This window comes from Amblyraja radiata, chromosome 27 (assembly GCF_010909765.2).
Source record: "Amblyraja radiata isolate CabotCenter1 chromosome 27, sAmbRad1.1.pri, whole genome shotgun sequence".
In the NCBI taxonomy this organism is placed as follows: Eukaryota; Metazoa; Chordata; class Chondrichthyes; order Rajiformes; family Rajidae; genus Amblyraja; species Amblyraja radiata.
In genome coordinates, this window is record NC_045982.1 from 16,665,423 (window position 1) to 16,693,145 (window position 27,723).

A 27,723-nucleotide genomic window follows, 5' to 3' on the forward strand; every position below is an offset into this window, starting at 1 on the left:
GTTTTTTAATTAACAATTTTAGATTTTTGTTTTCACCGCTATAATTTTTCTGGCAGCTCCTAACTATATCCAAATCTAAATCTAAAAAGCCATTTAAAAACTATGAAATTGCATTGCAGTATTACAGTAAGTCAACCTTCACCTCTTCTTCTATCAAAGCTAGTCAGGGCTTTCCAAGGCAGAGACTTAGCTCCATGTAATCCAAGGCCTACTTCTTGTTGATACATTATTGTCCAAGGCCCGGCTGGGGGTAGCCAACAAAATGTCATTCCGCATCCAGTCGGAGTGCATCCGTGCAGAGGTAGCTGGATCCTGCACCAACGCAGCATCTGTTTACACAAAGGCTGTGGAATCTGATGTTAACCAAACCAACCACCACTCCAGAAATATTGGCCGAGATTACCAGAGCTAATAAACTCACTCCACCAGAATCTTACCCCCAAAGGAAATAAATATTCTTCCAATTAAACCAAACCTAGTTCCTGGATCATGATTAGAAATGACAGCAGTGTTTCTACAAGATTAACTTGTTCAGCCCCAAAGACCTACACTGCAAGTATGATCTTAAACTTTTCCTGCCCCAGTGATGTCTTACTACCTGAAGCAAGGTCTATTCTGGATCAGCACGAGGAGTTTGTGAAACACAAAGCCATCAGAAGGAAAGACCACAATAAGCCCTGCTCATGAAGACGAGGGGGAGGGAAATAAATAATCAGTTGACTATGCTATACTCCCTGACTTAGCCAATGTCAAAACAGTCAATTACTTGTACATAGGAAATCATGCTTCCCAAGTCCGAGAGATTTTTGAAGAGTTAATCAAAAGGTTTGAGGAGGGCATGACAATGGACGTTGTCTACATGGCCTTTATGGTTTTTGACAAGGTCCTGCATGGTAGGCTAGATCACATGGAATCCAAGGCGAGCTGGCCAACTGGATTAAAAAAGACAAATTGCTGCCTTAACACAGTGGGTCAAACAGCATCTCTGGAGAACATTGATGGTTGACATTTTGGGTCGGGACTGGATTAAAAACTGGTTTGGTGGAAGGGGTCGTAGGGTAGTTGCGCAAGGTTGTTTTTCTGATTGGAATCCTGTGATCAGTGAAATGACGCAGGGTCGGTGCCGAGACCCTGTTGCTTGTTTTTCTCATTAATGATTTGGATAATGCTGTAAACGTTGTTGGTAAATTTGCTGATGACATCAAAATTGGTGGGATTGTGGACAAGAATATCAAAGATTACAGTGGGGAAGGTGGGTCAACGAATGCAAATGGGTTTTAACTTAGACATGTGAGGTGTTGCATTTGATTTGTCAAACCAGGCCAGGACTTGCAGAGTAAGCAGAAGAGGCCATGGAGCACGGTTCCCTGAAAGCAGCGAGTCAGATGGTCAGGGTGATGAAGCCAGCATTTGGCTTGCTTGACTTCCTTGAGAAGGGTATTGAATTCAAAAGTTGGGACATTGCAATACAGCTGTACGAGTCATTGGTGAGACTACACTTCAAGTACTGTGTGCTGTTCCGGTGGCCAAGCTACAGGAACGATGCCATTAAGGTGAAAAGGGTGCAGAAAAGATTCACCAGGATGTTACTTGGACTTGTGGGCCCGAGTTATAGGGAAAGGTTGGATTGGCTGGAACTTTTTTTTCTGTGAAGATTAAAAAGTCGAAGGATTACCTTATTGAAGTCTACAAGATCATGAGGGTCATGGGTAAATTGAACATTTAGTCTTTTTCCCCTAAAGTAGGGAATTCTAAAATTAGAGAGCACAAGCTCAAGGTGAGAGGGGTGAGGGGAGAGATTTGAGGATCTCGGGGACAACATTTTTTTTTAAACTCGGGGGAGGGGGGTAGTCTGAATCTAGAATGAATTTCCAGAGAAAGCCATAGAAGCAGATACAATTATGACTTTTTCCCCATTTTGTATAGCCCTGTGACTAATACATTAAACATATTCAAAGTGAAAATTCAAATTTTCAGACAAATTATTTAATAGATAAATTTCAAATAGGCATTCCTTTCCAGTAGCCACATCCTCTCATACAAATTCCGGCGGATTGCAATAAATTCACCGTTGCTGCTGGATTTCACGCTACTCCAAAGTCAGAACAATCAGAGAACTGTCAGAAAGTTCGGGACTTGTGTCCAGGAATTATGAAACTCGTTCCATTCACACTGAGAAATGCCAACCATTCCGTGAAGAACAGCTGCATTTTACATCAAGTTCCGGCCCATCCCTTTAATGATGCAAAAGATATTCATGTTACACGCGTAGATAGTGCCTTAACTAAAGCTAGCTGTCTCAGATCAGCTATTTCAGCTTTTTTTTTTTTTTAAATGCGAGGAGCCACAGCTTTTACTGTCATGCATCCCATTTTATCAATAATTAAATTTTTTGTTTTTATATTTCCTGTATTTTTGTAAAAGCTATTTTGACCTCATTTGTCACAGCTCAGTATATATTATTTGATTTCTTTCTTCAAATTGTTTGGTTTGAAGTTTATTGGAATTGGGATTTACGAGTTTTAATTGTGCTGTAGTAACGTAGCAATAAGCTTGAAGGTGAAAGCATTGGTTGCAAGGAGAATCGTTACAAAAGATTGACAAATTTGGCAAGTGGATACGATTGCATAGAGATGCCTTGAAGCTCTGGAAGACTAAACAGAAGATTTTTGTTAATTCTGGTTGAAGTCAAGAACTTGGAGGACTTGAGACCACACCTGGATTGTTGTGTGCAGCTTTAGTCTCCTAATTTGAGGAAGGACATTCTTGCTATTGAGGGAGTTCAGCGTAGGTTCACAATGTTCATTCCAGGGATGGTGGGACTGTCATATGATGAAAGAATGGAACTTGAAGAATGGGCTTGTATTCACTGTAATCTAGAAGGATGAGAGGAAATCTTAATGAAACATATAAAATTATTAAGGGATTGGACAAGCTACATGCAGGAAACATGTTCCCTATGTTGGGAGAGTCCAGAACCAGGGGCCACAGCTTAAGAATAAGGGGTAGGCTATTTCGAACTGACATGAGGAAAAGCATTTTCACCCAGAGAGTTGTGAATTTGAAGGCAATGGAGGCCGATTCACTGGATGCATTCAAAAGAGAGTTAGAGCTCTTAGGGCTAGCGAAGGGATATGGGGAGAATGCAAGAAAAGGGTACTGATTGTGGATGATCAGCCATGATCACATTGAATGGCGGTGCTGACTCGAAGGGCCAAATGGCCGACTCCTGCACCTATTTTCTAGGTTTCTATGAGACGGGGTTCAGTGGTTTTCAGCATGCTTTATAAATTGAACAAAAATTAAGGAGTTCAGAAGAAAGGCAAAATACAGAAATAAACTCCAAATGGAGCAAAGTTTAAAGATTGCAGTTTTTATTTGAAAGAGTTAGGAGATGACAAGGTGGGGATGAGATTTGCATGGTGGAAAAAGGCTGGTTCAGATGCCATGGAGATGCTAATAAACAGGTAAAATATACAGCATCAGCAACATAGAAATATTATATACCATTTTTATTGCAGACATTTGTATAAATAATGAACAGTCAGGGATCTAATCTCAAACAAAAAAGCCTTGTGCAATTTTCATCTTTAACTGATCATCTGTTTAACTGATGGACTCTAATTAGCAATGTTACAAAATTTTGAGATTTTAAAAATCAAGTCTGTGATTTATCCCATCAGATAAAGCATAAAAATAAGTTTAATTTGACACCTAATTCACTTTCATATCTCAAGTATTTAAAAAGTTATGGCCATTTTCATACTGGGAAATGAGCATCTTGTTCCCTATTGATTTTCTATGGACATAACAAAAAAGCTGTGATCGTGAACAGTCAAAAGCCCATAACTTTCTTAAAAATTAAGAGAACTGAATGAAATTTTCAGTTATCATAGATTGAAGCATTCTGAAACAAATATAAAATAATCTTACTTGGATGACCTGAAATTAAAGCATATAATTAGTTAGTTACCTAATTGTAGCTAATTTCAGACTTCAATTACTAGATCTAAACATCTATCCATTTCTTAATAAATGATTAACATTTTTAAATAGCCTAAATGTCCAAATAATATTCACAAATAATTCACAATAAAACATGATTTTTAAATCTCATTTACATTAATTTATAGGCCAAATGGAAGGAATTTAGTGTTTAATTGCTGTAAATAAATGCCCATTTAAATCAGCTTTCCAGTGGGTCCCTGTGGAACGCGCTGGTTTAGAACGTTCACATTGCGGTAGATTTGTGCCTCAAATGCCGAGAAAAATACTGCGCGATATAATGGGCCCAAATTGAGCTACTCGCAATATTAAACTTTGTATAAAAGGATCTTTAGAAGCCCTTTTTAATGTAAAAATATACAACCTAACTTCTGCTATTTGCTTTATGAGACCCTGCGGTTGCTGACGGTCGCGGGTTTAAAGATTGATTTTTAAACTACTATAACTATTATTCAAGGCCTTTAAACCTAATAATAGCTTTTGCGACGGGGTCTTCCAGCGATTTTTCGTTAATAATTAACTAGGCTGAACATTTTCGATTGGAACAGCTTAGAGAAAATCGCGTTTTAAACCCGCCCCCTCTAAACGGCGCCAAAATCGCGCACAGCCTCAGCAGCAGATCTTCAACGACGCTTCAGGTAGGCTTTGCAACATACCTACTCTAATCTTAGAATAATTTCAAGGTTATTTAGTTTATTGTCATGAGTAGTACAGTGAAAACATTTTTGTTGCGTGCTATCCAGTCAGCAGAAAGACTACACATGATTACAAACAATCAAGCTGTCGAAAGTGTACAGATACAGGATCAAGGATATAACTTTTAGTGCAGGATAAAGTCTGGTCTTGCAAAATGTCTCTTGAAAATCCAGACAAGCTACATCCACTTCCCCTTACTTACCCTGTAGTTACATCTCCAAATGCACAAAATAGTAACCGACCCTTTAGCAAAGTTCATACTGCCTATCAACCCTTTCTCATGTGGATTCATCTATCGCTTGCCAGCATCTAGCCCCATCCTTCCCCTTCATCTTTTACATTGGCCATCGCACTCCCAGCCCTGTTATCGGGTCTCAACATAATAGGATGACCATTCCTTTGCCTCCAAATGCTGCTGACCCACAGTTTTCCCAATAGGTGTTTTTGCACCATATTCTAGGATCTGCAGCATCAGTCTCTAAAGAAATTAATAGTTTTAAAGTGATATAAAAAATGGTTTGGGAGTCGGGGGCGGGAGGGCGGGGGGGGGGGGGGGGGGGGGGGGGGGGGGGGGGGAGAAGAGTGTTAGTTTACAAATCATTGAAGGTGATAGAGCGAATAATGCACATCCTAGATTTTGGGAATAGATGCATCGTGCAAAAATTAGGTGATAATCCAAAAAGTAAAATACCAGATAAATAAAATTCAGCTCAGATAGTACATCGTTTAAATCCAAATACTATACTGTTGAGCATTACTCATCCAACACTAAATACTATCTTTAAAATGGGCAGACATGAATGGAAGAAATGAAATGGGATAATTTCAAGGAGGGATTACATTTACTCTCAGTCCTGATGCAGGGTCTCAACCTAACACATTGACGATTCCTTCTCAGCAGTTTGTTTTTTGCTGAAGAAATGAATGAAATGGAGAACACAGCTGTGAGAACAGACTGACCTTTGATAAAAAGGTTAAACAGCACTAAATTGGAGAATGTGTGCTCTTTACTCAAAATGTTAAGGAAGCAGAGGGGAAATTGTAAACTGGCAAAACAAGGAGTGAATGGTTTGGATTTGGAAAGAAATTACATGGCGTGTTAATAGCTGAAGAATAAACATTTTCTAAAAGGAAAAGGAATTGGATAGCGAAAAACTGCATTCGCAAACTCTTCAAAAGGATCTGGTATAAATTTGATGAGTTTAGTGGCTTCTCCCAGTGTTTTATTGGTCTACAATTACAGGTCTCACTTTTTTTCTACCCACTTCTTCACTCTGCTACTAAAAGTATTAATCTGATCGAGTACGGATTATGGATGTGTGCAATCTTCCAGCCAATCCCCAAGGCATCACACTGAAGAAGAGATCTCTTGAATCAAAGACTGGGCTCGATTCCATCCTGCTCCCACCTCCTGCCAACACGTGTACTTTGCAGGAAGTGCCCCAGCAATCAATAACACAAGGATTAAGATTTCTGTCATATTGACAAGAGTACCAATATCAATTGCAGATGCCCTTGCATCATTTTACTGTAAGTGGAGAAGATGCTGTCTAACTGATCTATATGGTTGAACATGCTGTTGGAATATTATAATTCAATGCAACATCTAAAAGTAGTGAATTAAAAGAGAATTGTGGTGATAAGAATTATATGCAATAGATCCAAAATCTACTAGTACTGCACCAAAGAGTGAGCATGCCAGATTATTGGAGTTTTACTGTATTTGAAATCTCAATGGCCCACCCATTATGCTTGGAATATTTTGGACAGCAGAACATTTCTAAAGTGCAGGTTTTACATTTCTGACAGTACATGTAAAGACCTGCAATTACATCATGAGTTTAGAATACTGTATTGTCTTGGAATAGTTTTTACTCGTTGCAGATAAAGGATAATGATCAACGGGAATTTTAGTGATTAGACGTAGTTTGCAGTGGTGCTCCTCAGGGCTCAGCACATGTAACATGTGTTTCCATAACACGGATCGGATATAAATTGAGTGATGAATAAGGGAATATTATCTGCATCCAATTGGTTACTGGACTAAGTGGGACCCTTTAGATCCCATGTTCACACGGGAGGGTTGGTCCCCCAACTCAATATTCCACCTCTCCACCAATTCCAATATTGGTGGCCAGTTGGGGGGGGGGGGGGGGGGGGGGGGGGGGGGGGGGGGGTTCTGGAGCGCTAGTATGGGTGTTGTGGGCCAAAGCCAAATGGATTGTGAGGCTGGCAGCTCAGTCACCCAGACCTGGTGGGCTGGCAGCTCAGTCACTCGGGGCTGGTGGGCTGGCAGCTCAGAAACTGCCAGAAATGCTGCCCAAAACAGGCGAGAGACTGAGAGAGAAGGCAGAGAGGGTGGGGAATCAATTTTAGAAATTTTTCATTTTTTCTGCAGATAACAGCAATGAAGGAGGAAAGTCTATCCTGGCCTGGGTCTCACAGGAAGCCAATGAAGGGAGGGAGAAAAATACTGGGGTGAGGTTTAATACTTGCAGGGGGAATACTTACTGTTGGGCTGAAGAGACTCCTCCTGGGCTGGTACAGGCCTGATGGGCTCTTTAAAAGATGTGCAAAATCTCAGTGAAAGGCACTTTTTCTGGACTTTTCCTGGCCTGGCACGGGCCATTAGGGCCAAAATGCTCCTCCTGGGCCAATACGGGCATTTTGGGCAAAAGGGACTGGTTTCTTGGCTAATAGGGGCCTTGTGGTTTCAGGCAGGCCAAACAACTCATTTCATTCCATTTCCATTTCCGTTTCAAGCACTGGGCAGGCCAAACAGCTCATTTCATTTCATTTCCATTTCCTTTGTAGTTTCAAGCACAGGGCAGGTCAAACAGCTCATTGCATTTTCATTTCATTTCATTTCCATTTCCATTGCAGTTTCAAGCACAGGGCTTGCCAAACAGCTCCTTGCATTTTCATTTCACTTTATTTCCATTGTCATTTCAGTTTCAAGCACAGGGCAGGCCAAACAACTCATTTTATTTTCATTAAGGGATAACAAATAATTGATTGCAAGTACATTGCAGACTGACAGTTCAGCAGACTCACAGTTCAGTTGACTCACAACAGAATCAGAGTCGTGGCCTCTCCCTCGCGATCTTCCAGAGTGACTGACACATTTCCAGGCATCTGGGGTTTTATAGTCCTGCCCCCCCCCCCCCCCCCCCGCAAGGGTGATTCACAGGCGAGAGGACCAATCAGTTGATCAAGATATTTTTAAACACTCATAACTTTTTTTATTTTTCATCGATCGGAAAGATCCTCCGGGCTGCCTCAATGGAGAAGGACTGTGAGTAAGATGGCCAAAAATCATAGCTATAGAGGGTAGCGTATTTTCTAAAATCAATATACAGCGCAGACAGGAAGTGGTCAAGATAAGACTTTTAGTTGTATAGATAAACACAATTTTGATCAAGAACTACAGAACCACTTAATGTTACTTTGGAAATTGACAAGCTGGGGGGAAAAGCTGCCTTGGATTTAAATAGTATTGGGGGGAAATCCTGTTTCCATGTAACATACCCACAGTAATGAATCACCAATGTCTCTTGAAAACACTGTTTAAGAACTCAATGGATAGGAAAGGCTGTGGTATATGAGCCAAATGGTACCAGCTTGTCAGCATGGACAAGTTTGACCAAAGGGCTCTTTAAACCATTTGGCAACAGCTCAAGCACCACGTAGAGTTCAAGTAACCACACAACAGGATATGACAGAGCACATGAGTCTTACAAGGTCAAACTATGATAAGTGACTGGGTTTGGTACACAAGAAATAGATTTAATTGAAAGTGTCCAAAATCGGAGAGCCACACAGTGCAAATACAACAATAATTTCCTTTAACACATCCATATCCATTAAAAAGGATATACATATGAATTAATTTGCAGAAAAAGTAGAAATTGGTGAGAGAAAAAACATTTGATTCATCAAGTGATACGTTTAGAACTCCGGCCAAAAGGGCAACACAGGCCTGAACTCACTTCATTTAAAAACTTATTAGATCTAAAATCTAAAAGCATTATTTGACATGTGGATTGACCGATTTGCCAAAAAGGTGTGGGAACGAGGAAGGCATTTAGAAATGCTGTCTTTTGTCACCCAATTCTGTCATCTTGACATGCAGGGATATAAAATCCAATGATGTGAGAAATTGAGGAGTCTTGATCATGACATCAAAGTTCTGTGACAAACAACAAGTTATAAGCACCACTCCTTTGCATTAAGGTGGTACAATCACTGCTGAATACAATATGAAGGCACAGAAGAAATAAATGACCAACCAGAGGGAAATGCATCAGTTTTATTCTGTAATGTATATTGGTATCATCTTCTATCAAATTATACCATTTGCTATACACTCTTTACATCATCATCATCATATATCACCAGTTCACAGGAGGAAAACACTTCTATTTTCATAGCCTTTTTTTTTTTTTTTTTTTAAATAGCCTCAAGAACACTATACACTGTTTAATAACTGATTAACCTGAAAGTGTACAAGCATTATTGATCAGTCACTAGAAATTATAAACCAGCTGGAAAATGGTTAACTTATTCCAGCAGAAACCTTGCTGTAGATCAGGGGACATTACTGGGGTAACTACCACAAGTTACAGCCATGCATATAAATCTCAAGAATGTTTGCTTTAAATGACGAGAACAGCTGAGAAAAGATTTTCACAGATAATTAAACAGCTTCTGATTATCATCCCTCATAAATAGTTCCAAACAATCTTTAAGGAAGCTCATTTTTGTATTCTTCAAATGCATGGACACTCAAATTTGCTTTAAATATATTAAACTGAAGCCCTTAAAATGTATAGGACAGCAGTTCCTGGCGTGTCTGTTCAGGTAAAAGAGAATTAAGAAACAAATCTTAAAATCTTTAAATTAACACACCAGAATTGATAAATTGAAGTAAATAAACTGTGTGACTGAACTTGAAGGACCCAAGTGAATACTGCCAAACTTCATATTCCGGATTTTTTCTTCAGTAAAACCCATTTTATATCAAAAAATAATTTAAAACATTTATTTTAAATTTCAAAATCCATATACAGAACTGCTTTTTTTTTCTGGATGGTAATTTCATTCACTGCTGTAAAGGATTCACAAAATAGAATGTAAAGTAACTGGTAACTGTGAGCATCTTAAAGAATTGTGTCTGTGTTCAATGAAGCATCCGATGTGCAAAGGAGGTCCTCCATATCAAATAACAGATGCTGCCTGCAAAACATTCTTTAAACCAGTGTGAGCACAGGTGAAAGGCAACTGAGCTCTGGGCTCAGAGTTATTTCAGTATTCTAGAAGCCAGACAGCAGCAACTGTGTGTCTGTTTGAATAATAGGCACAAGTGTTTAGAAACCCCATGTTCCTCGAACATGCAAATTTTCACCAGAGAAACAGCCGCACAAATTTCTAATTACAAAAAAATTCTTCCACTACAATTTTAAACAGCTTTTATTTCAAGATTGACAAAAAGGTTGCTAAATTTTATATGGTCAGATAACAGTAACAATTTGTACCTGGTGCGATGTGCAATCATAAAATGCAAATGACAAATTTAACATCTCAGATTGGCTGCCAGTATTCTACTCTACAACAGCGACATTGAAGTGCCACATTGACTGCAAAACCTTCAAAGTTAAGGCACAGTAAGGAAGATTGCAAATCCAAGCCTTTTATTAGACGTTAGTAAAATAGTGCAGACTTTTTACTGCGAGTTGAGCAGCAGTTAATTAATCTCTTCACATCAGAAAAATGGCCAACTGAAAATTCCTGAGTGACAAGCTCTCAGTAACACGTCTGCAAAATATTTCTGTTGTTAGACTTAAAATAAAAATCACATTAACTTGGGGAAGTATTTCATTTAGGTTTGCTGTTTTAAATTACCATCAAAATCATGGAAAATTTGAAACACTCCTAATAAAAAATTAATGCCACATTTCTGCTGTACTTTGCACATCCTCTTCGTGCTAGGTGTACATTTATTGTAACAATTGCTCAGTCCAGCAATCCACAATGTCATGGGCAAAGTCTGGCTTCCTCAGCTTATCTCAATTGAGCACAAATTTTTACTTACAACTTAAATAAAGCCCAGTGTGGTAAAACTTTGAAATAAAAGGCAATGCATTCATAATGCACTGCAGTAAACCTCAACGAAGACCATAGATTCAAGCAGAGTAAAGTGCATGCCTGAAACCAAACGTATTCCTTACATTATTCAATTTTTTTTCAATTCAATTCAACTTTAATGTCATTGCACAAATACTGAGTATGGGTACAACGAAATGCAGTTTTGCGTCAGTCCGTAGTAGTGCAATATAGAAAATTAAATTAAAAAAAGAGGATACAGAATAATAAAAAAAAAACAGAATAATTAAACAATGGGGACGGAGGGACCGGAGGAATCTATCGGCGGGACTCCGAGTTCAGCAATGCGACGGTATGATTGTAGAAGCTGTTCCTCATCCTACTGGTACGAGACCTGAGTCTCCTGTACCGCCTCCCTGATGGGAGGAGGGCAAACAGTCCATGGTTGGGGTGGGAGGGGTCTTTAATGATCTTCCCAGCTCGTTTCAGACACCGTTTTCGGTGGAGGGCATCCATGGCAGGGAGCGGGGCGCCGATGATGTGCTGCGCGGTTTTCACCACCCGTTGTAGTGCCTTCCTGTCCGCAACAGTGCAGCTGCTGTACCATACCGTGAAGCAGGCATTAAATAATAAACTAAAAATTAATGGGCACGAGTTTAGACGGAATGGCAATCACCGTGACAAAATATCCAGGCCCATTTGGCTATCTGATGATTTGCTTCCACTCCAGTTCTGTGGGCTCCAGGGTGATGGTTATTGCCAATGTGGAAACCATCAAGTTTGCCACAGATGGTGCAGAAGACTGCTCGGGCAAGTAGTCAGCGGGTTTATGTACTTTCTGCTGCCCACACTTCTCTGTACTTCTGTCGTATGGGCAATGTTCTCAGCGTCTAGTCCAAATACTCCATCTCCATGTAAAACAGGTAATTGCCCAGAGATGAATGGTAATATTGCGTTTACCCCGTTCACCCCTCCACGCGGAGGCTTTCCCAAAACACTACTGCATTTGCTTAGCTGACTCCTTAAAATAATAGGTATCTCAATTTAAAATTTACTCCATCGCCACATTCTTAACTGGAGTAGCTCTAATTAAATATGTAATGATGTACTTCAGTAATGGCTGAAAATACAGGAGAGCGACAAGAGCTCCTCAGGCTCTGTTAAACTTTTTTTAAATGACAGGAAGCTCCAGACAGTTCTGATGAAAAGGTTTCATCAACTTGAATTAACTCACTCTGTCTCCACAGAGCTACAGACCCAGGATTTTCTATTTCTGAAAATCTGAATATTGCTTCCATAAAAAAAGATATGCACCAAGTATAAAACAAAAAAAAAAGTTAGTTTCCAATTTGAGAGCTGGTTCCACAATTGTGCTAAGAAGCAGAAATGTCACCTTACAATGTGTCATTCTCCCACACGGCACCTTGTTGAGCTCACTTCCCTGTCCATTCTTCAAACTGGGACTTCAACTATAATCGATGCCGTTGTATTTAATGGGGATCATCTTTATTCCAGGTATCACTTAAATTCTGCCTGGATTAGAGAGTATCAGCTACAAGGAGATGTTGGACAAACTTGGATTGTTTTCTCCAGCACAGAGGAGATTGAAGGGGACCTGATAGAGGTACCTCTTAAAATTATGAGAGGCATAGATAGGGTACCTATAGAGACCATTCAAACCACCCCCACCCGCCATGGACATTTCAAAGACTAGAGGGCATTGCTTTAAGAGCGGCCGAGTTTAAATGAGATGTGCAAAACAATTATTTTCTTACACAAGAGGTTGATGTTGCCAGGGGTGATGGTGGAGGAGGATATGATGGTGGATTTTATGAGGCTTTCAGAGAAGCACAGATAAGCAGGGAAAGAAAGGAAGTGGATCATATGCAGGCAGATGAGATTGGTTCAATTTGGCATCACATTCAGCTCACATGTTGTGGGCCAAAGGACATGTTCCTTTATTCTCACCCATGCCAAATGAATGGCAATGGATGATTTCAGGCACTACCTTAAACTAGTGGGAGACCAGATTTGTTGAAGATTGGGATCGGTTTATTATTATTGCCACATGTACCTAGACACACTGTTTATTTTCTCTTTTGTACTCGTGTATGATGTGATTTGCCTGCATAGCACACATAACAAGTTTTCAGTGTGTCAAATACAGTGTCACAGCTACAGGGAAAGTGCAGATTTAAAAGATCCATCTGCAAAGGTATAATACGAGGTTATAAAGCTGTCAAGAAGGCATTTTCTAAATAAAGGAAATTCAATCCTGTATTGCTGTGAAGGTCACAATACACACTCAATTGTTTGTTCCTTAATTTCATGCCCGTTTAAAAATCATCATTAGCATTATTCTTCCTGCAAGTTGAAGGTATAGAATTATACTTGCAAATGCCAAGAATTCTTATGCTTGCCGCAGGTCTTGGAAGAAAAACAAATCATTTGTGAGTGAAGGTACTGATAATACATTTAAGCTTCAAACTCATCCTGGCAATCTGACGCTCTCATTATTTTGGTTTCTCCAATATAAATGAAAGATTCTGCCCAAATTAAATTTACACTTTAAAAAAAAAAAAAACTTCTCCGAACAGAAATGCAAAGCTCCAAATGGACAGCATGGGAATTTCTCCTTTAGAGAATGAATTTAACTCCCATCTAAAAAAAGAGAACACTCAGTGTCTAAATCTCTTTTCACTTTTAAGAAACTCCTTTTCTCTTTGTTTAGTTTAATTTATTATTGTCTATAAGATGGGGGAGGGGAGGGAGTGACCGAGGCGAGACTGGTCCTTGAATATGCTGGTGGCCTTGCTGAGGTAGCATGAAGTGTAGATAGAGTCAATGGAAGGGAGGTTGGTTTGTGAGATGGTCTGGGCAAAGTTTTCGGTGATTTAACCCAACATAGAGGCTCAGCCCAATATGTACTCTTGTGAAGCTGCCTTGAATGTTTTACTGTATTAAAAAGATGTTACATAAAATGAACACTAAAGATTCGTCCCAATGTTCCTTTCTTATTTTCCAAAAAGCATCCCTAGATTCTATTATATTTCACTGTTATGAATTCTGTATTGACTATTCAGGCAAGTATCGATCAGAGGGTACTTTAAATGCCTCTTTTAAGAAGAGGTTGATTAGACAGCTCTAATTATATTGATTCTTCCGTGGGACATCATTACAAAATGTAGATTGCTATACTTACTTGCAGAGTAAAAGGGGCATCATCTCACTAATCTTGGTACTCAATAGGAAGAACAAAAAATGAAATTATTTTACTTGTTAAGTGATTTGGGGAAGGCGACAGAAACCATCTAACATGTAGATGTGTGAAATTATCCTTTGATAGAAAGGATGGAAAAATATATATTTCCTCCGAAACAGGTTATTGGTGAATATTGATGTTTAAATGCATTTGTGCATCTTAAAATAAATCAAAAGGATTTAGCACACAAACAAGGGAACCAATTAAGTGGTCAAATGACATTAATTGTAATTTCAAAGGATCCTTACTGCACAAAGGAAACCTTACTGCAATTGTAGATAACTGAGACTTCAAATAAGTATTCACAGTTTTGGACACTTTACCAAGGGAGGACACATTTGTCTTGCAGGAGATGCCATAAAGGTCGACGTGGAATAAACGGGCTAGAATAGACCCAGATACAGTTTAAGGGTGAACACCTTTTGGTCCAAAAATCACTCTTCCTCTTGGTAAATGCCCATATTTAAATTGCGAACATACTTGTCTAAAGTGCATGAGGAATATAGGTAAAAGGAAAGGTCAGTAAATGCTCAGTAGCAGATTCTTAACCAGCTGCTTCACAGGGCCAATAAAGAGTTTATGGGATCAGGAGAGCAGCAGGGTGCATGTTATTTGTTCTCACAAAATTTACTTCCTTTAAATATGTTTCCAGATGAAAAGTCATTGCACTCCCAAATTCCCAATTGTTGGTATTGCACGGGCAGAAACCAAACAATTTAAAACATACATCTCACTGGAGACCCAACGTTTAAACTCTCTGGCTTCATCCTACCCAGGAAGGATCGTATATCCTCAATGGAACACACAAAGGAAAAGAAAGCCACGCAGAGGGACAAGGTTAAGGAACCAACATCGCGTGTGTACGACAGTGTTCAAACTATCACACATCTAATATTTGAATGGAGTGGCACAGTGGCGCAGCGGTAGAGTTGCTGCCTCACAACCCCGACTGCGAGTGCTGTCTGTAAAGAGTCTGTACATTCTTCCTGTGACCTTGTAGGGTTTTAGACAATAGACAATAGGTGCAGGAGTAGGTCAATGTGATCACGGCTGATCATCCCCAATCAGTACCCCGTTCCTGCCTTCTCCCCATATCCTCTGACTCCGCTATCTTTAAGAGCCCTATCTAGCTCTCTCTGGAAAGTATCCAGAGAACTGGCCTCTGAGGCAGAGAATTCCACAGACTCACAACTCTCTGTGAGAAAAAGTGTTTCCTCGTCTCCGTTCTAAATGGCTTACCTCTTAGCACTCTCCGGGTTCATCCCATATCCCAAAGACATGCAGGCTTGTAGGTTAATTGGCTTCTTTAAATTGCCTCTAGCGTGTTGGATGCAAAAAATTTCTAACACAGAACCAGTGCATGGGTGATCGCTGGTAGTCACAGTCCCCTGTGGGTGGTAGAGTGGCCACTCTCTCTAATCTCAACATTAAGATAACATCAGAATTGCATTTCTATAAAAGAGCTACCGCTTGGCTACATAATTTAATGCTTTCCATTAAAAAAACCTTCTACTCTCGCATCACACAACAAAACTATATTCTATTGGTCCATATCATGCTCAAGGCAGTCGAGGCGCATTATTGTAATCAGATTTACAATTTAAATTGGAGGGATATGTTCCATGAGGTTCAATTAACTTCATTTCCATGTGGTACATTTCTAAAACAAGTAACGCCAACAAAAATAAAGCTCCAGCTTCCAGGATTTTAAAGTATGGAGGCAAAAGTGTTAGGCTTGAAAACTCCGGAGTAATTCAGCCAACCTTTATTTTCAGGGCAATGAGCATCAACATAGCAGAAAGCTTCAGTTACTCAGGGACACAAGGTTTACCAATTCAACACCACCTTTCCACAGTACCACCTGGAATTCATCACACCAGCTGCACAAAATCCAGCTGTGAATATAACTTCCCTGAGGGAATAAAGTATTTTGGACCAGAATGTCAAAAATTAAGAAAATGTAATGTGAACACAAGAACAGGACCAAGGCCATCTGGCCCCACCAACTTGATAGATTTATTAAGGTTACGGCTGATCTTCCACCTTAGCACCAGTTTCTAGTAATGCCCCCATCTCTCTTAATTCTCTTTCTATCCAGAAATCTCATTAATCAGTTTTCAACTGGTAAATAACGTCGTTCCCCACATTCCGAGTGTCGAGAACTCAAAATCTCGTTACATGATAAAAAAATGTTCCTCAACCAAGTCTAATGGCCTTACTAGGGCCCCGACCATTTTTCTGATTTTAAGAGCAGTGTTGTGTATGTTTATTATATTTTAGCATGGACTATTTGCCAAAGGAGCAATTAAGTCAAATGAATTGATCAAAAACCTAAGTGATAATATATGGAGGGCAAGATACAAACATGTCGCAATTTGTTTCCCTGGATGTCATTATGATTTCTTAAATGCCATAGCTTTATTTATGTTCTCCTATTGTGACATTTCAAGACACCCATTGTCTCAAGCTACATGGTGAACAAGGCATCATGTCAACCTGTTTATTGCAAGGAGGGAGCGGCAATGGGAAGGAGGGAAACCAAAAAAAGATTATGCAACAGTTTGTGAAAAATAGGAGCAATGAAAATGTCAGTAAAATCGCACTGCAACAATGGTTAAAGAGCATGGCGGATAACAAGTAACCTGTGATCAAACTTATTTAACCTCATAATTACGTGGACCAACTCCAGCTTTGAACAGATTTTAAAACTTATTCCATATACGCAAACCAAAATTTCAAAACAGGCATTGGAATGTTGCGATTACAGGATTGCATACTGATAATTATGTTTCTTGCTCTCCACCCACTTCTGCCACTTCCCACATTTTCCAAATGGAAATATCGTAGCGCCATTAGTCCAGGCCTTTATTTTTCAAAGCACTACAATTAATTGTGTTGCAATCTTGTTCCAGGTTTAACCTGAATAAGCTCAGATGAAATATAAAAACAGAACAAACTGACAGATTCAGTATTTGACTATTCCCTCGTGCATCGTCCTGACATTCCTTCCAGTTAATTGCCATCTTTTGATTGATTGAAAGATACAGCAGGGAAACTGACCTTTCGGCCCACCTAGTCCACTCCAACCATTAATCTCCACCCGCTTACACTAGTTCCATGTTATCCCACTTTCTCATCCACTCCCTACACACAAGGGGTAATTTAGAGGCCAATTAAACTACAAACTCATTCATCTTTGGAATGTGGGAGGAAACCGGAAGACCCGGAGGAAACTGGGTGGGTGGAAATCCAGAGAACGGGTGTCACGGGTTATTAGGAGAAGGCAGGAAAATGGGATTAGGAGGCGGAGATCAGCCATGATTGAATGGCGGAGCGGACTCGATGGGCCGAATGGCTTAATTCTACTCCTATAGCGTGAAAAAAAACTTGTGATTGTGAAACCCACCGAGTTACAGGGAGAAGAAAGCCAACTTGCAGGCTTCATGCAAGGAAGCAAAGTTTGAGTTAAATGTAATGCCAGTCGATGTCTACACATTGTGCATCAATCATTTCACATGGCTAACTGACAGAGGATGTGTCCTAAGCAGCTAGGCTTGGAGATTTTAACAAAGACTGTAGCTTCTCGAAGATTAGTGTGGAGGCCACTAACTAGGGAGAATGACAGCATGTCACCTTGTTCACTCCACACAGCAGCTTGCAGCAATAGACATATTTAACCATCTCTGAAATCATAACTCCTTAAAATAAAACCCAATATATTGATTCCAGGGTTCAGTAAAGACATATCATTAGTGCATGATTAATCTGTTAGAACAAATGCTTAACAGAAACAGAGAATGGAATAGAATGATATGCTTCATATGTGCAAACTGGACAATTCCAACCATTTCCTCATTTATAGAGTATTAACCAAGCCAGGTATTTGCAAGTACCTGTACATAAATCAGATGAAAGCACAAGCATTATTAGATGTCACAGTACATTCACTATTATTGCCCATGAACAATTGTGATGTTTCAGGGTCTAAAAAAAAAATCAATGGTATTTGTATTTTGCTTAGTTGTGTGCACCGCACGTTTAGTAAATACACCAATGATGTCCTCCGAGGTTAAATGAACACAAGAGAAAGGACCTCAAAAATATATACCACTGAAAGATGCAATTAAATTAGACAAAACACATTTTTAAAAAGCTTCTTCCGATAAAGAATACAAGCATTCACACCAAATGCTAACCAATAAATACTTGTCAAAATAAGATAACAGTAGTAACTTGTACCTAAAGACCAGTCGCTTGAGCTAGTGGTTCTCAAATATCCAAGAGGATTTAGCGGAGCTTTGCATTACTGTACAATAAAGTCATTTAGTAGAATCTGTCCAACCCTCTGTGAAGTTCCACAAATTCCCAAATAGAAGGTATGCCACAGTTGGCTTCCTGGGTGAAACAATATTGAACAGTTGATTTTGTTTGTACTCAGCACAGAAATTCAAATACAGACTTCTCGGCTGCATTATAGATTCCAGGAATTATTCCAACATTCCATCGATTACCATTTGGCAAGCCCCAATTATACAGCTTCTTGCATCTTGGCCTTCGTGCACAGCAGGATAATATAGCAAGTGAAATCACAAAAGACACGAGCAATTCCAGAAAACACTCAAAATGCAAACTAATGATTCATTATATACACAATTGTAGGAACTTGCCACCCGATACCCGATTTGATATTGTCATGATGGATTTTAAAAAGTCTCTTTTAAAATATGGTACAGTGCCCTCCATGATGTTTGGGACAAAGACCCATCATTTATTTATTTGCCCCGATACTCCACAATTTGAGATTTGTAATAGAAAAAAAAAATTACGTGGTTCAAGAGCACATTGTCAGATTTTATTAAAGGCCATTTTTATACATTTTGGTTTCACCATGTAGAAATTACAGCAGTGTTTATACATAGTCTCCCAAACACTTGTCTGACAGATCAGAAACAATCTTCAGGAGTCAGGTGTGGATTTGTCAATGACCACTGTCCACAGAAGACTTCATGAACAGAAATACAGAGGCTTCACTGCAAGATGCAAACCACTGGTTAGCCGCAAAAATAGGATGGCTGGGTTACAGTTTGCCAAGAAGTACTTAAAAGAGCAACCACAGTTTTGGAAAAAGGTCTAGTGGAAAGATGAGATGAAGATCAACTTGTATCAGAGTGATGACAAGTATGGAGGAGAGAAGGAACTGCCCAAGATTCAAAGCATACCACCTCATCTATGAAACACAGTGGTGGGGGTGTTATGGCTTATGCATGTATGGCTGCTGAAGGAACTGCTTACTTACCTTCATTGATGATACATTTGCTGGTGGTAGTAGCATAATGAATTCAGAAGTGTATAGACACATCCTATCTGCTCAAGTTTAAACAAATGCCTCAAAACTCATTGGACGGCGGTTCATTCTATAGCAAGATAATGATCCCAAACATACTGCTAAAGCAACAAAGGAGTTTTTCAAAGCTAAAAAATTGTCAATTCTTGAGTGGCCAAGTCAATCACCCAATCTGAACCCAATTGAGCATGCCTTTTATATGCTGAAGAGAAAACTGAAGGGGACTATTCCCCAAAACAAGCATAAGCTAAAGATGGCTGCAGTACAGGCCTGGAAGAGCATCACCAGAGAAGACACCCAGCAACTGGTGATGTCCATGAATCGCAGACTTCAAGCAGTCATTGCATGCAAAGGATATGCAACAAAATACTAAACATGACTATTTTCATTTACATGACATTGCTGTGTCCCAAACATTATGGTACTCTGAAATGGAGGGGGGGGGGGGGGGAAGAAGACTATGTATAAACACTGCTGTTATGTCTACATGGTGAAACCAAAATGAAAAAAAAGGCCTTTATTAAAATTTGTGCACTTTAATCACGTGTGATTTTATTTTCCTATTACAAATCTCAAATTGTGGAGTACAGAGGCAAATAAATAAACTATGGGTCTTTCTCCCAAATATTATGGAGGGCACTGTAGTTGAGGTTCAGGTGCAGCACAAACAGTTCTCACCATTCACATGCAGACAAATACTAGAGCAGGCCGGCTAGCACAGTCAATTCCAGTTCTCTCTCCTTCTGGCTATCAGAGTTTTTGATATTTCATTCATTCTGCCTTCCATACACACACAGCTCATTGTTTCATTACCTCTCCACCCCTCCTACTTTCTCTACATTTGAAAACGTATTCATCACCAACTATTCCAGTTCAGGTGCAAAGCCAATTACCCAAAAAATGAACACATACTCTATCTGAACAGGAGTGTCTCAGTTCATAAATGTTTCTGCACTTATTGCTTTTATTCAAAACTGAAAATAGCAGAAGCCCACAAAAAAAAAAAATACCCCTGCACTGCACATTTTTTTTTGCATTTAGAACCGAAATTCTAATTCATTAATAAATCGCAGATAAAAACGTTGAAGTGATCCAATCAGATAGAACATAGTCAATGCCACTGCCATTAAATCCAGTAAATCCAGCATCCCTGCCTCACTGGACTCCCATCAATTTGCATACAGGGCAAATAGATCGACAGAGGATGCCATCTCTCTGGCCCTTCACACTGTCCTGACTCACCTGGACAGACAGGGCACGTATGTGAGGATGCTCTTCATTGACTATAGCTCTGCATTCAATACGGTCATCCCCACCAAGCTCACCACCAAACTCCACCAGCTAGGCCTCAGCTCACCGATATGCGCTTGGATCCTGAACTTTCTCACGGAGCGACCGCAGGCAGTGAGACTGGGCCCGCACCTGTCCTCCACCATCACCCTGAGCACCGGCACACCACAGGGTTGTGTACTAAGCCCCATGCTCTACTCCCTCTTCACTCACGACTGTGTCCCTGCATTCGACACCAACACCATCGTGAAGTTTGCAGACGACACAACAGTGATTGGGCTGATCACCAACGGTGATGAAACAAAATACAGAGCGGAGGTGCAGAACCTGGCGGACTGGTGCGCCAATAACAACTTGGCACTAAACACCTCCAAGACCAAGGAGCTGATTATTGACTTCAGGAGGTCCCATTCTGGAGAATACGCCCCAATCTCCATTTATGGGGAAAGTGTGGAGAGAGTGTCCAGCTTTAAGTTTCTGGGCACTCACATTTCAGAAGACCTCACATGGTCCACAAACACCGCCGCGCTGGTCAAGAAGGCACAGCAACGACTGTTCTTCCTGAGGACATTAAAAAAGACTGGTCTGCCCCAACAGCTGCTGACAACGTTCTACCGCTGCACCACAGAGAGCATACTAACGTATGGCATCTCTGTGTGGTATCTCAGCTGCACGGAGGCGGAGAGGAGAGCTCTTCAGCGCGTCGTCAACAGAGCGCAGAGGATCATCGGGACAGAGCTACCAGCCTTGGAGGGCATCTACCACACGCGGTGCCTCAGGAAGGCCCTCAGCATCCATAAGGACTCATCACACCCCTGCCACGGTCTGTTTCAACTACTTCCCTCCGGCAGACGTTACAAGGCCTTCTACGCCCGAACCTCCAGACTCAGGAACAGTTTCATCCCAAGAGCTATAGCGGCTCTGAACCGGCCTTAACGAGTGCCCCCCCAACAGTCTCCCTCAGATGGTCACGTCAATCAATTCAGCTTGTTTATTTATGTATTGTATTTATTTACCGTTCTTGTACATCAGTGGAGCTGCACACTAAATCCCGTTGCACTGACGTGCAATGACAATAAAAGATACATTATTATTATTATTATATTATTTTATGATTACAGTCAGATTAACTCTGACATTTGTTTTATATAGTCATTATCTATATTGCATAACTTTAGGTTAAAATCCACCATTACAAAACCACATTAACTACATACACACATCTGCATAATACACAACATGTAAAAACTAAAATGAAAAACCCATGTACACTAAATATTTATTACATGTCCAAAAAGCAAGTTTGCTATCTGGTCACAGACTTGGTCAAAACAAGAATATCAACTTTACAACTTGGAATTGGAGTAAAAAATATTTAGTTTAGAGATACAGTGCGGAAACAGGCCGTTCAGCCTGTCCAGCACTGACCAGCGATCACTGCACGCTAACACTATGATGCACACACTAGGGACAACTTAAATTTTACCAAGCCAATTAACCTCCAAACCTGCATGGCTTTGGAGCATGGGGGGGGGGGGGAGAAACTGGAGCACCCGGGGAAAACACATGCAAGTCACAGAGAGAACATGCAAACTCCATATAGACAGCACCTGTGGTCAGGGTCGAACCTGGGAATCTGGCGTTGCAAGGCAGCAACTCTACTGTTGCGCCACTTGTCAACCGTTAGAGGATGGATGTTGTTCATCTTCAAAAAAAATGCTTCTGTATAAAAATAGTATTTTCAAATGGTTATACAATTTCCAATCTGCACTTAGTCGTAAAATTTCTAAATTATTTCAAATTAAATACATTTTCCCAGGCTCTCCATGGCCCTACAGTTCACTATGTACATCCTGCCCTGGTTTGACTCCCAAAATCCAATGCCTCACACTTATCTTAAATAAATTCCATTTGTCATTCCTCTGCCTGTTTGAGCAATGGATCAAAATCCTGCTGTAATTCCTGATAACAAATCTTTACAGTCTACAATCTACCTATATTACGCTTATCATGCGTTTTCCATTCTCATCCAATTTTTTGATATAGATGACAAACACGAATCACACTGATAACCCAGGCGCACCACTACCGGTAATTACAGGCCTTCAGTTCAAAAAGCTGCCTTTCACCACCACCCTCTGCTTCCTACCATGAAGCCAATTCTGTATCCTGTCAGCTAATTCTGCAATCTGCATTTTGTAGTAAAATATCTAAATTATTTAATATCAAATACAATTTCCATTTTCGCCATTTTCTACCAAAAGTAACTTTATCAAACACCTTGCTGAAGATCATATGGACAACGTCTACAGCCCTTCCCTCAACCTTCTTTGTTACTTCTAAAAACACTGATTCATGAGACATGATCTCCCACGCACAAAACCACACTGACCTTTCCCAATCAACCACATCTTTCCAAATGCATGTATATCTTATCCCCTCACATACTCTCCAGTAACTTGCCTACCACAGATGTTAGGCTGATTGGTCTATAGTTCCCAGGTTTTCTTTGCAAAATAGTTCAACTCTATAACTATTTTAAAGCTAAAATAACTGTGGTCGCTGGTCCCAAAGTGCTCTCCAGCAGACATTTCATTCACTTCCCCATTCCTTGTAAGACATCTCGACATATTACCTGAGGAAATGTTCCTGAACACACCTGACAAATTCCACCCCATCTAAACCCGTAGCACTATAATGAGACCAACTAAGCAACATAATAAAATGGAGTGTTACTGGTCTGTACAGTACAGGGCGTCACAATTGATCATTATTTTCAATTGCTGACACACATGCAACTTGCAATGCCCAGTAGCTTCCTGGGCAGCTTTATTTATACCACAAGACAGAATGTTGATACTGAACAATGAACAGAAATGGTAGTTGGACAAAAACAAACATAAGAAAAGAAACTGAAGCAAGAACAGCTCTCTGGTGTCGTATAGCTGCTGGTAAAAATGTTGACATCCTGATATATTGAAGACACTAAACATTTTAACACATGGCAGAATTGCCAAATTTGAGGTGTGAACAAATGTCCCATCAAAACCGGACCCATTTATATCCAACTCAAATGCACAGAATATTTTCCATTCGCAATCCAATAAGGTATTTGCAGAACATTTGAAAATAAAAAAATGTTCTATATTGTAATGATCAAAGACAGAAGATTTGCAAATCATTCTGACCTGGACCAGGCTGGAACACCCCACTGCAAACATAATTGTTTTTTTAATCAATATATAAAACTAGCCAAAAACCAGGACAAAAATTTCCTGTCATGTTCTACCTCCCCACATAAAAGTGGCAGCCCTCAAGTAGTAAATGAGTTGTATGAGTTTCTTGGAGACGATCAAAACGAGCAGTGTCACATCTGTCATACTCCATACAGAGAATTGGGAAAATGTCATGCTATTGCTAATGATGACAAGGCTTCGCAAGTTTGGAGTGTTAGTGTGGAACAGGCCTCTTTCAGATGTACACCTTAGCCATAAGCAAGGAAAGGCTCGGAGTATCTCAGTTTGTCAGGCAGTATCTCTAGGGAATATGGATAGGTGACATTCCAGGTCAGGACCCTTCTTCAGACTTACCATCAGCAACTAAATCAATTAATCATGATTTGCAATTAGAATTTTTCGTTATTAGTATAAATTCTGATATCCAATCATGAAGAATCCAATTGGCTCACTGGCACAAATCTGATACACTTAATCTTAAAACTCTGATGGTATTACAGATCTTCAAACCAGCTTTGAGTTATGGGGTTTCAAGGATAAGTCAGCATTACTTACTACTAATCTTTTAAATAGAACTATTGTGCAGATGAACTTCACACAGACCGATTTTCCTAGATGCAAACTTAACATTTTCCATGCAGTAAAATTTCCAATACAGTGAAGGTATTACACACATTTTATCAGTTGATGCTAACTTGTTTAAGATATTTAAAAATGTTCCCCAGTAAAATGCTCGTTCAAATTTGCACAACATTTATATATTTTAAAATGGTATATTTAAAAAAATTGGTACAACTTCTTATAAAAGAGCTTCCCTTCACTATTACTTAGAGCACAAATAGCACATGTGAAAATGCACCACTGACAAATAGTTAAACAGAGGCAAGAGTTTAGTGTTTCTCAGAGAGAAAACAAAAAGTAAATACAAAAGAGCTCATAAGAAAGGAATTTGGAAGACAATGGATATTTCATTTATTTGGGGGAATAAAAATGAACAAATACACCATATCCACTCTTGTACTCTTTGATGGTAGGTCCATGGGAGTTTTTGTTTAAATGACTGCCTGAAAGGTAAATGGGGCCTTGGATTACCATATTGTTTAAAAGATGATATCCCTGGCAATGCAGCACTTGCTCAGAACTGCAAGCATTTGCCAGCCAACAAGTTATGCACTGAACGTTTTAAACACGCAAAAAAAAAAAACCCCCACTAATAATACATCAAGCTGCCTTATAAAATCTAACTTGCAAAGTCATAATATGGGAAAGTAATTGACCCCAATTAGCTTTGCAATCACTACTTAATAAACCAAAATATTAAGAGCATAGCATTTACTGTAAATAGTTGGATATTGCCTCCAAGAGACACGAGGTAAAAACACTCATTCTTGGTTCATTGGATTTTAAAGGAATATGTGAATGCGCATTTGAAGAGCCATAATCTGCAAGGCAATGGACCACTATCTGGGAAGGGGGTAAATTCCAAATATATATTTTTTGGTCAGCATGGACATGCTTTTTGCCGTGCATTTCTATGGCACTTTTTTCATGTTGTTGGAGTAGAATTAGGCCATTCGGCCCATCGAGTCCACTCCGCCATTCAATCATAGCTGATCTTTACCTCCCATTCTCCTGCCTTCTCCCCATAACTCTTGACACCCGTTCTAATCAAGATTAGATATATCCACTGACTTAAATATATCCACTGACTTGACCGCCACAGCCCTCTGGGGCAATGAGCTCCACAGATTAACTACCCTAAGACCAGAGAATTTCCTCCTCACCTCCTTTCAAAAAGAGCGCCCTTTCATTTTGAGGCTTTGATCTCTGGTCCTAGACTCTCCCACAGGTGGAAACATCCTTTCCACATCCACCCCATCTATGCCTTTCATTATTCTGTAAGTTTCAATGAGGTCCCCCCCCTTAACCTTCTAAACTCCAGCGAGTAGAGGCCCAGTGCTGTCAAGCGCTCATCATATGCTATATTTTAATTCCAAAATTAGCCAAATTCCATTCACAAATTGCCAAAGCAGGATTTGGATATAAAATTCCAGATTCATATCTCTGGCCTGAATAATTAGGCTTCAAGAATACCAAAATAAAATCTCAGTCACAATTATAACTTAAAAAACTTTTTGAAAGTGTTATTTCAACTACGAAGCAGTTTATTTGATGTCACCCTTCTCCCGAATCACTATTATAATTGTTTAATTAGCAGTTTCTTTATGATTTAAAGACACGCAATAGAATTTACCCACAAAATTAGTTTTTAAAGAATTACTTGTCAAGCAGGTCAACTACCTGGCCAGGATTTTAAAACAAAAAGGAATTGTGTTCTTACAAAACAGACAATTTAGGAGATTTCAGAACTCTAAATTCATGAATTCAATGTGTGAGCCAACTTTGTTACTCAACTTTAAATGATGACATTGTAAACCTGTTGGGCGTGACAAGTGCAGCTGGCAATCTTTGGCAGCATGTGATAAAAGATCAGCTGAAAGTAATGACCTAATCTTTAGAACCAGCAGGAACGTTGTATCACAGATGACTGGTTTATCCAAATTATGTAATGAGGGTTTTAAATTAAGCCTATATCCCTACAATCAGCCCCACCCTTTCCCACCAAAATGTTAGATTTGCAATTGTTCTTTAATTATTTACAACACAGAACACTGTACATTTACAAGACAGTACCAGATCAATGGGTTTTCAACACTACAGACAGCACATATCGGCTTTGTCCATTCCACCTCATCTTTTTAAGCTAGCCTTTCACATTATCCATATTATTCAATTTACCCAATTCAAATACTAGGACACTCTGGCATGCTCTTTGGTAAATCACAAACAGGTTTAATGAATTGTCAACTCGAGTCAGTCTTATTGGGCAAAGTATGAAAATAAAAAATACGCATTTGCTTTAGAAACAATTGCCACACAAAATAAATCCATTTGAAAGCACAACATTAACAGCTAGATCAATGATGTGGATATGTAGGACAGATAAACAAAATGTTTATAATAAATAGAATCTTTAACTTGATAGAGTTTCCAAATCACTAAAATTAAGAATCTTCACGAGTACAGACATTTACAGTGAACCACAAAACAAGTACATACTGCTCTGACAAATACAATACATGAAAGTGACTAACAAGATTATGGGAAGATGCCCGGTAGATGCTGGGACCTTTAGAAAATACAGCTAGTTGCTCGTTAGAATTCTTTTGAATGATACCAAAGGAAGAAAATCCACTTGGATTGTGCTTTTAATGAGAACGTTAAGAGACTTCCTGCAGAGAAATGGTTCAAAGTGTAGAAGGTTGGGGAACTAGTTAATTGCAGACTATTGCTTTGTGCTAACAAGTTATGCAATCATTAAATACATGACATTAGATGCCATGTTTCCCTGTGACACACCTCGTCAGCAACCAAATTTTATTCTCTTCTCTAGCCATTTTCCAGAACAATTCACCGCTTCTAGACTATTTTCAGACTGCAAGTAGAGCTTCAAATTCAATTGCCTCCATTATGAGGTTTACCCTAGTTAGCTCATCTGTGGCTAAAACCCTCTTCCATGCCTTTTAAACCATGCAGACTCTCATCTTGAAAGAGATATAAATGCCTCACCGAGCATCTCAATTTAAAACCATCATTGCCCAGAACGTTTTGTGGCCTTATTCCTGCCCATTTCCTCCAGAATTCCTACCCGCAGGATGTCATCATCATTCCCATCGTGGGTAGATTGCCTGTCACTGCCACGATACAAAATTCCTCAATTCCATTCC

The 27,723-nt window shown here is 39.6% G+C and overlaps 1 protein-coding gene across 12 annotated transcripts in view; it reads right to left on the reverse strand.

Annotated features, from left to right (window-relative positions):
* Positions 1–27,723, reverse strand: part of macf1 (microtubule actin crosslinking factor 1) — a 437,138-nt gene that overhangs the window by 369,857 nt on the left and 39,558 nt on the right. The window lies entirely within an intron of this gene.